The sequence below is a fragment of the Zea mays genome, chromosome 3 (assembly GCF_902167145.1).
Source record: "Zea mays cultivar B73 chromosome 3, Zm-B73-REFERENCE-NAM-5.0, whole genome shotgun sequence".
In the NCBI taxonomy this organism is placed as follows: domain Eukaryota; kingdom Viridiplantae; phylum Streptophyta; class Magnoliopsida; order Poales; family Poaceae; genus Zea; species Zea mays.
Window position 1 is genome coordinate 180155102 of NC_050098.1, and position 11273 is coordinate 180166374.

Consider the following 11273-nt stretch of genomic DNA (forward strand, 5'->3'; position numbering starts at 1 on the left):
TAAAGATTAGAAATCCATGTCTATCGTGTTTTAACTTTGATTTTAGTGGTTCTCGAATCCACGATCTAGTAGCGACGCGTAGAATATTATATGCAGTTTGTTTCCATGTTTGTTGTAATGTTATTTATATCCATTATTTGCTTATTTGTATGTATTACTATGAGTAGAAGCGAGGTGACGAAGAATATGAAGCCCAAATATGGGGAAGCACCTGAATAGTTGGATATCACAAGTAAAAGGTAAGTTGTGTCCTTCGTCACATTATTTGACCTAATAATATTTATGATTCTGCTAATCACTGTGACATTGTTATGTTAAATTGATTGGACCTAATAGGTTTCCTAGTTTTGTTTACTCTACACCTTGCATACTAATGAAATATTGGGTAGTCTTACTATTGCTCTACCTTGTTTTGTCATTAATATTATATCTGAATCATAACCATGTTTTATTGTAAATGGATTATTTACTGTTCATGATAAGATCATTTTGTTATTCGAAACATGGAGCGACCACCCGAGACAACAGTGCTACCACAAGGGTAGAATGGGACGCCCTTGGTCAATTAATTAGGAAAGCCAGTGAGGAATTACCTTACCCGAAAAGGGCAAGCGGGGAGGCGTCGCTGCAGAGCATAATGCTGGTTGTAATTACTGCGATGGGGTTACAAACCGTGGAAAAGGACTATGCTTCATTCTTCCTAAAACCGTAACAGGTTTTCTCAAGCTAGTGGAATTGTGTAAGGCCTCACAATAGATCCCTAGCTATTCACCTTGAAACTGTCTAAGGGTCTAGCTAACCTAGACTGAGAGGGAAACACGTCTTGTGGGTAAAGATGTGCAACCTCTCCATAGTGTAAAACAGGTATATCAGTCGTGCTCACGGTCATGAGCGGCTCTGACCCTCACATGAGTAATTTATGGAATTAAACTTAACATGACATGCATTTGCATTGTGGGATTTCTATATTGATTAAGTATTTAATTGTGGTGATATTTGCTTATACTTATTAATTACTAATAAAATACTGACCAACTTAATTAAAAACAATACTCACCCTTAACCATTTTTATTGGTAAGCCTTACAATACATGAGCCCCAACTGTAAGTGAGTCCATACACACTTTTTCCCACACTTGCTGAGTGATGACCGTATGTGAGCTCACCCTTGCTATAATCTCACCAGGTCAAGAACAGGTACCGTCGGAGGAAGACTACTACGATGAGTTCGATGAAATCTAGGTGTCATCTCCCAGTCAACTATAATGTCGTGGAGATAGTTATCTTAGCTCAATTTTATTATTATCAGTTATTTTGTAAGACATTCTTGTTATGTAATAAAGACTATAATATTCGTCACTATACGCAGAGTCATTGTATGTGTGGAGCTTTATTTGGCGCACATATGAGATGCACTCGGACTTGTCCTTAATTTTGGGTGTGACAACATAAATCCAATCCACACACTCAATTAACACAATAAAAGACACAATTTAAAAATTGAAATAAAGTAAATAATGAGCTGTTTAGTGCAGGTAAAAACTAACCCTTGTGAAAAACCCCTAGATAGAAAAAAGGAGTACAACCCACCTTAGATAGTTTTCATAGCCAATTACATCACATTTCGTAGGTGTCAGTATCTCATAGCAAGCCCTATTAAGCTATTACAACACAAGTCTAAAATGATTAAGCGTATCTTGAGGTGGCTTAGATTATGGTTGAGATGACCGAGATGACTGAGGAGTCTCCACTGGGTCTTGATAAAGTTCATAGAAGGCTTCTTTAAGTCCCTTGCTCTCGACAGTGTGCTGACTCCTTGTGTTCCCCTCATTCTATTTATTACACATGTCAACATCTCAACCATGTTCGAGTTCAGAAAACGTCGACGCTCCTCAATGATCCTGACAATAAGACTAAATGCACCTTCTAATGAAATTATAGCATCAGACATAGTTAGAACATCCTTAGCCAACATAGAAAGAGCAGGATGCGTAAGTTTATGATCTTGCCGCTAAGTTATTAGATTAAAATCATCATCATACTTCTAGACAGTGTCACTATCCATGTATGCTGATCAGAACTAGTCCCAAGAGCAAGAGATGCACAATGGCTTGCTGCTTGCAGCAAATCACTTACAGAAACAATTATGTCTTGAGAAGTATAGGGGATGGGGTTGGAAAAAGAACGTGTGCCACCGATTGGGGCTTAAAAGGTATCATCATCATCACCATAAATCATACCCCAATTGGTCCTTTTATTATCGGCTCTTGTTGGATAATCTTTTTTACCATTCTTAGACCAAATGTCAAATTTAAAAGAACCTAAGAGACATTGGTTTTAAACGTGTCAACAAGCTTAGCACGTGCATCGCATCCGTGTAGTACTTTTTAATACCTCTAGTTTAATTTGTCTAGAGATAACAGAAGTCTAGGGTTGTGTTATCGCCGTATTTTAGCAGGGCCTGAGATGGGTCACGACACAGGATGGGCCGCGAAGAGCGGCCCAGAGGAGCGGAAGGACATGCCTCGCGCAGGGACATTCCAAGATAAGCATCCACAAATTGTGTGATGATAGGTTAGCTTAAGAATAGGAGGATAGAGTCTGACTGTTACACTAGGGTTAGAGAGAGTCCCGGAGACTATAAATATGTATTTATAGACACTTATGAAAGAGATCGTAATTTCTCCAGTAATTGCGACTGTAAGCTTTGGCGCATCGCCACCCCTATTCTCAAGGTTCTCTACGGGTAAGTGCCACGCCGCCCTAATCGTATCCTACAATCAGGGTGGTGTTGTTCTAACTCATTCAATTTTAGTGTTTTCTTGTACTGAAGCGTTTTTATGGCGAGATGCACTAGTTATTGTAGAATCTAGAACTACGCATCGTCGGAGTTGTTACGTATGCATGTTGCCTGTCGATTACGATCACTATACCACCCCTTTTCGCAAGGTTCTCGAGCGCGATGGCGGTGCCCCATTTTGATTCTACTTGGTAGATCCAGTGTGTCATGGTTAGTCTTTGGTCTATCAAAGATCTATTCAATATCCATACGACTAGGCCTTGCATGGTGGATGGACGTTCTAGTAACGTGTCGGACAGCTGGCGTTGGTTTGGAGTGGGGATTGTTTTGGGAGTCGGCTCAAGCCGACTTTTAGGCCTCTGTTCCATGAGAGTCGCCTAGAGGGGGGTGGATAGGCGGAAACTAAAATTTATAAACTTAATGCACAACTACAAGCCAGGGTTAGCATTAGAAATAGAGTCGAGTCCGAAAGAGAGGGCGAAAACAAATCAACCAAAGAAATAGAGCGGATGACACAGAGATTTGTTTTACCGAGGTTCGGTTCTTGCAAACCTACTCCCCGTTGAGGTGGTCACAAAGACCAAGTCTCTTTCAACCTTTTTCCTCTCTCAAACGGTCACTTAGACCGAGTGAGCTTTCTCCTTAATCAACGGGTCACTTTAGACCCCTCACAAGGACCACCACAACTTGGTGTCTCTTGCTTTGATTACAAATGTCTTGAGAACAAGAATGGAGGAAGAAGAAAGCACGTTTGCAAACACCAAGCAACAAGAGCGACAAATAACACACGGATCACTCTCTCTCTCTCTCTCTCAAGCCACTAATCACTAATGATCACTTGCCTCAATTGTGGAACTTGGAGAGATTGGAAGCTTTGATTGTGTCTTTGAATGGAGTGCTAGCTCTTGTATTGAATGTAAAGGATTGGAGTGCTTTGGTGACTTGAATGGAGGTGGTTGGGGTTGTATTTATAGCCCCCAACCACTTCCTAGCCGTTGCTCCTTTTCTGTCGACCGCGGACGGTCCGTGCCCCTGGTCCGGATGGTCCACCCCTGCACATCAACGGCTACAATCGCAACGGTCAGCAGTAACAGCTACTATGCATTAAATGCGTCGTCAGATGTCAGATAAAGGTAGTCGCGGACGGTTCGGTCGTGCACCCCGGACGGTCCGCGAGAACGCTATAATTCATTTTACCGAACCCGTCACCTTCGGGTTTTTCGGTTCTGCGCTGATCGGACGGTCCGCGCCTGAGGCCGAACGGTCCACGCCTGAGGCCGGACGGTTCGCGCTTGGTCTCGGACGGTGCTTGCTTTTCCATCGGACGGTCCGTAGTGTAGACTTATGTTTTTGCATTGGTTCTGTCTGAGGCTCACCCTAGTGTCGCGGACGGTCCGCGCTTAGGTGATTTTCCAAAAAGCTTCTCCTGTCCGGAATAATCTACGATATCCCGGACAGTCGACTTTAGAATAGTTGTAGATGAACTTATGCTCCTGTGGAATGATCAACTAGACAAACTGGTTAGTCCACAAGGTTTGTGATGGTCGTCAAACACCAAAATCGATTATAGGAAATGTTGAGACTATTTCCCTTTTAATCTCCCCCTTTTTGGTGATTGATGCCAACACAAACCAAAGCAAATACAAAGTGTAGAAATGTAACTAGTTTGCATTTTGACAGATGTGCATAAGTTATTTTGAAATGAAAGCATTTCTAAGCAGATAAGTTTGATATGATAATTTTAACATTTTGGACCACATTTGCACCACTTGTTTTGTTTTTGCAAATTCTTTTGAAAAAATCTTTTCAAAGTCTTTTGCAGATAGTCAAAGGTATATGAATAAGATTGCAAGAAGCATTTTTAAGATTTGAAATTTTCTCCCCCTGTTTCAAATGCTTTTCCTTTCACTAAAACAAAACTCCCCCTGAATGAAATTCTCCTCTTAGTGTTCAAGAGGGTTTTACCAATTGAAAGAAGATTAATTATTTTTAGATACCAATTTGAAAAATACTAACCAAGTGAATTTTTTTTTTAAAAACTTTAAAATTGGTGGTGGTGCGGTCCTTTTGTTTTGGGCTAATACTTTCTCCCCCTTTAGCATTAATCGCCAAAAACGGAGACATTTGAGAGCCCTTTTTACTTTCTCCCCATTGGTACTAATAATAAGAGTGAGGATTATACCAAAGTGGAGAGCGGTGTGGAGTGACGGTGAAGGGTAAATAATAACGATAGAGTGGAGTGGAAGCCTTGTCTTCTCTGAGGACTCCATTTCCCTTTCAATCTACGACTTAGCACAGGAATACACTTGAAAACATACTAGTCGTAGACATAAAAGAGATATGATCAAAGGTATATTAATGAGCTATGTGTGCAAAGTATCAATCAAAGTTCCGAGAATCAAGAATGTTTAGCTCATTCCTAAGTTTGGTAAAGGTTTTCTCATCTAATGGTTTGGTAAAGATATCGGCTAATTGTTCTTTGGTGCTAACATAAGCAATCTCGATATCCCCCCTTTGTTGGTGATCCCTCAAAAAGTGATACCGAATGACTATGTGCTTAGTGCGGCTGTGTTCAACGGGATTATCTGCCATGCGGATTGCACTCTCATTATCACATAGGAGAGGGACTTTGCTCAATTTGTAGCCATAGTCCCTAAGGGTTTGCCTCATCCAAAGTAATTGCGCACAGCAATGGCCTGCGGCAATGTACTCGGCTTCGGCGGTAGAAAGAACTACTTAGTTTTGTTTCTTTGAAGCCCAAGACACCAGGGATCTCCCCAGAAACTGACAAGTCCCTGATGTGCTCTTCCTATCAATTTTACACCCTACCCAATCAGCATCTGAATAGCCTATTAAATCAAAGGTGGATCCCTTGGGGTACTAAATACCAAACTTAGGTGTATGAACTAAATATCTCAAGATTCTTTTTACGGCCTTAAGGTGAACTTCCTTAGGATCGGCTTGGAACCTTGCACACATGCATACGGAAAGCATAATATCCAGTCGAGATGCACATAAATAGAGTAAAGATCCTATCCTTGACCGGTATACCTTTTGATCTACGGATTTACCTCCCGTGTCGAGGTCGAGATGCCCATTGGTTCCCATGGGTGTCTTGATGGGCTTGGCATCCTTCATTCCAAACTTGGTAAGTATATCTTGAATGTACTTGCTTTGGCTGATGAAGGTGCCTTCTTGGAGTTGCTTTACTTGAAATCCTAGGAAATACTTCAACTCCCCCATCATAGACATCTCGAATTTTTGAATCATAATCCTACTAAACTCTTCACAAGTAGATTTGTTAGTAGACCCAAATATGATATCATCAACATAAATTTGGCATACAAACAAATCATTTGCAATGGTTTTAGTAAAGAGTGTAGGATCGGCTTTACCGACTTTGAAGCCATTAGTGATAAGGAAATCTCTTAGGCATTCATACCATGCTCTTCTTGCTTGTTGTGGAATACCCACTTTGTTCCTATAACATTTTGGTTAGGACATGGAACAAGATGCCATACCTCATTCCTCGTGAAGTTGTTGAGTTTCTCTTGCATTGCCAACACCCAATCCGAATCTCTTAATGCATCTTCCACCCTGTATGGCTCAATAGAAGACACAAAAGAGTAATGTTCACAAAAATGTGCGACACGAGATCGAGTGGTTACCCCTTATGAATATCACCGAGGATGGAGTTCACGGGGTGATCTCTTTGTATCGCTTGGTGGACTCTTGGGTGTGGCGGTCTTTGACCCTGAATTTCTTGATCATCTTCCTTGTCTTTGTCATGGTCATCTCCACCTTGATCATTGCTCTCCTCTTGAGGTGGCTCATCTTCTTGATCATCTTCTTCATTGTCTTGAGCCTGATCCTCATCTTGAGTTGGTGGAGATGCTTGATTTGAAGATGATGGTTGATCTTGAGCTTGTGGAGGCTCTTCGGATTCCGTAGGACACACATCCCCAATGGACATGTTCCTTAGCACGACGCATGTAGCCTCTTCATCATCTAGTTCATCAAGATCAACTTGCTACACTTGGGAGCCATTAGTCTCATCAAACACAATGTCATAAGAAACCTCAACTAACCCAGTGGATTTGTTGAAGACTCTATCCATCGGACAGTCCGGTGTGCCAGGCCGAGCTGGACTTTGGCTTCACACAACCAAGTCTTTTGTAAATCTTTCTTTTCCTGTTTCTAGCACTTAGATAACTTCATTGGTATTCAAAAACAAATGTACTAAGTCTAGAAACATACCTCATGTCTTGATTTGCACTTTTTCAATCTTTGGCACATTTAGAACTTCAAGAATATGTGTTGGGCACTTAATCACCAAAACATTATAGAAATGGCCCAAAGACACATTTCCCTTTCACATTTGTAATCAAAGCAAGAGACACCAAGTTGTGGTGGTCCTTGTGAGGGGTCTAAAGTGACCCGTTTATTAAGGAGAAAGCTCACTCGGTCTAAGTGACCGTTTGAGAGAGGGAAAGAGTTGAAAGAGACCCGGTCTTTGTGACCACCCCAACGGGGAGTAGGTTTGCAAGAACCGAACCTCGGTAAAACAAATCTCTGTGTCATCCGCTCTATTTCTTTGGTTGATTTGTTTTCGCCCTCTCTTTCGGACTCGACTCTATTTCTAACGCTAACCCCGGCTTGTAGTTGTGCATTAAGTTTATAAATTTCAGTTTCCATCTATCCACCCCCCCTCTAGGTAACTCTCAATTGGTATCAGAGGCGGTGCTTCATTAGGGTTTAACCACTTGAAGTGATGTCGAGAGAACACGCCAAGAAGGAGATCATGACCGGCGGTGACAAGTCTACAAGCCACGGGAAGGCTCCATCGGGGGAGTCCGGCAAGAAGATGAAGGGATCCCTTTCACATGACAAGTCTCATCGGAGCGGCGACAAGAAAAAGAAGATGAAGAAGGTGGTCTACTACGAGACCGATTCTTCGTCACCATCTACTTCCGGCTCCGACGCGCCGTCCGTCACTTCTAAGTGCCATGAGCGCAAGAAGTTTAGTAAGATCCCCTTACACTATCCCCGTATTTCCAAACGCACTCCTTTACTTTCTGTCCCATTAGGCAAACCACCAGTTTTTTATGGTGAAGATTATTGTATGTGGAGTGATAAAATGAGGCATCATCTAACCTCACTCCACGCTAGCATTTGGGACATTGTTGAGTTTGGAGCGCAGGTACCATCCGTGGAGGATGAAGGCTATGACTCGGACGAGGTCGCCCAAATCTGGCACTTTGACTCCCAAGCCACCACTATACTCCTCGCCTCTCTATGTCGAGAGGAGTATAATAAGGTGCAAGGGCTAAAAAGTGCCAAAGAGATTTGGGATGCGCTAAAGACCGCGCATGAAGGGGATGAGGTGACCAAGATCACCAGGCGGGAGACGATCGAGGGGAAGCTTGATCGATTCATCCTCAACCAAGGAGAGGAGTCACAATCAATGTACAACTGGCTCAAGACCTTGGTCAACCAAGTGCACAACCTCGGGAGCACCAAATGGGATGACCATGAAATGGTCAAGGTTATTCTTAGATCACTCGTATTTCGTAATCCTACTCAAGTTCAATTAATACGTGGTGATCCTAGATATAAGCTAATGTCTCCCGAGGAGGTTATAGGAAAGTTTGTGAGCTTTGAGTTGATGATCAAAGGCTTCAAACAAATCGTCGAGCAAGGCGGTACCTCCACACCCGAGGTGCAACCCATCGCATTCAAAGCGACGGAGGAGAAGTGAGAGCACCTAGAGGAGGGGTGAATAGGTGATCCTGTAAAATCAAACACTAAATAGCCACAAAACTTAGTTATGAAAGAGTTAGTGCGACTAAGTAGCTTTGAGGCGAGTTCTTGTGAACAAAACAATCACAGAGAAAGCAACACACGAGACACGCGATTTTTATCCCATGGTTCGGCCAAGTAACACTTGCCTACTTCCACGTTGTGGCGTCCCAATGGACGAGGGTTGCACTCAACCCCTTTCAAGTGATCCAATGATCAACTTGAATACCACGGCTTTCTTCCTTATAGACTTTTCCCCGTTTGCGAGGAATCTCCACAAGTTGGAGCCTCTCGCCCTTACAATATTGATCACAAAGAACACACAAGAGTAAGGTTGGGAAGAGCAACACACACAAGACTCAAATATGTAGCACAACCACGCACACAAGTCACGACTTGAGCTCGAAACACAACACACAGAGTTTACAACTCAAATGGAGCTCAAATCACTAACACAAAGAATCGAATGCGTGAAGTTGGAGTCTTGGAGTCTAGCCCCAAGGCAGCTAGGAGCCGTTGGAGACCAACTTGGAAGGCAATTCCTTCCTTCTATCGAGTGGCGCACCGGACAATCCGGTGCGCCACCGGACAGGTCCTGTAGACGGTCCGGTGCGCGATCTCCTTCCAAATTTGGCATATCCGACTGTTGCTCTACTGGGCTAATTGGCGCACCGGACAGTCCGGTGCACCAGCCGACCGTTGGAGCAGTCCACGTGTCGCGCGAAGATTGCACGGTCGACCGTTGGCGCAGGCGACCGTTGGCTCACCGGACAGTCTAGTGCATCACCGGACAGTCCGGTGAATTATAGCCACGTCGCCCCCTTGCTTTTCCCGAGGGCGACGAGTTCGCCGCAGATGACTCAGCGGACAGACCGGTGCACCACCGGACGGTCCGGTGAATTATAGCCGTACGCCACCGTCGAGTCCCGAGAGCGGCCTTTTCATGCGGACCAGCCTGGCGCACCGGATACTGTCCGGTGCACCACCGGATAGTCCGGTATGCCAAGCCGAGCTGGAGTTGGCTGCACAGAGCCAAGTCTTTTTCCAATTCTTTCTTCCCTGTTTCTAGCACTTAGACAAAATATGTTAGTACTCAAAACAATGTACTAAGTCTAGAAACGTACCTTTTTCTTTGATTTGCACTTCTCACTTTATTTTGCACATTAGAACTCAATTAAATGTGTTGGACACTTAATCACCAAAACATTATAGAAATTGCCCAAGGGCACATTTCCCTTTCAAGAAGAAAGAAGACTCTACATCAAGTAGGCTCCTCATCGATGCCTCCAAGCTCGACAACGAGGAAATGACACTCATCATCAAGAGTTTCTGCCAAATCCTCGAGCAAAGGAGGGGGAAGGATTACAAACCCCGCTCCAAGAAAGTTTGCTACAAATGTGGTAAACTGAGAGCACCTAGAGGGGGGGTGAATAGGTGATCATGTAAAACACTTGAAACTTAATCCACAAAACTTGATTAGGAGTTAGCACAATTAAGCCAAATGGCTAGAGAGGAGAGCTTGCTCAACACGATAACCACAAAGAGTTCAACACATAAATGGCACAGTGGTTTATCCCGTGGTTCGACCAAGTCCAACACTTGCCTACTCCACGTTGTGGCGTCCCAACGGACGAGGGTTGCAATCAACCCCTTTCAAGCGGTCCAAAGACCCACTTGAATACCACAGTGTTTTGCTTTTACTTGACTATATCCCACTTGCGAGGAATCTCCACAACTTGGAGCCTCTCGCCCTTACACTTTGATGTTCACAAAGAATCACGGAGTAAGGGAGGGATGAGCAACGCACACAAGACACGAAATCAGAGTACCAACACGCACACAAGTCACAACAAGAGCTCACAACACAACCCGGCGAGTTCACAACTCAAATGAAGCTCTAGTTGCTATCACAAAGAATCAAATGTGCGGAATCGAAGTCTTGGTGCTTAGGAATGCTTAGAGAATGCTTGGTGTGCTCCTCCATGCGCCTAGGGGTCCCTTTTATAACCCCAAGGCAGCTAGGAGCTGTTGAGAGCATTCCAGGAAGGCAATTCTTGCCTTCTGTCGCCTGGCGCACCGGACAGTCCGGTGCACCACCGGACACTGTCCGGTGCGGATCTCTTTCCTTATTTGGCGAAGCCGACCGTTGCAGTCTTGGAGCCGTTGGCGCACCGGACAGTCCGGTGCCCCTTCCGACCGTTGGCACATGCCACGCGTCGCGCGCGGATTCCGCGGCCGATCGTTGGCCTGGCTGACGTTGGCTCACCGGACAGTCCGGTGCGCCACCGGACAGTCCGATGATTTTTAGCCGTACGCCGCTGATGAAGTCCCGAGAGCAGCCAGTTGACAGCCGCCAGCCTGGCGCACCGGACACTGTCCGGTGCACCACCGGACAGACCGGTGCACCCAGACTGAGCAGACTCTTGGCTGCTTCGAGCCACTCTTTTTCAATTGCATTTTCTCTGATTCTAACACTTATACAAACATGTTAGTACACAAAAACTAATGTACTAAGTCTAGAATCATACCTTTGTATTGATTTGCACCTTATCCACCATTTGGCATAGTTTATGACTTAAGCACTTGTGTTGGACACTAAATCACCAAAATACTTAGAAATGGCCCAAGGGCACATTTCCCTTTCAATCTCCCCCTTTTTGGTGATTTATGCCAA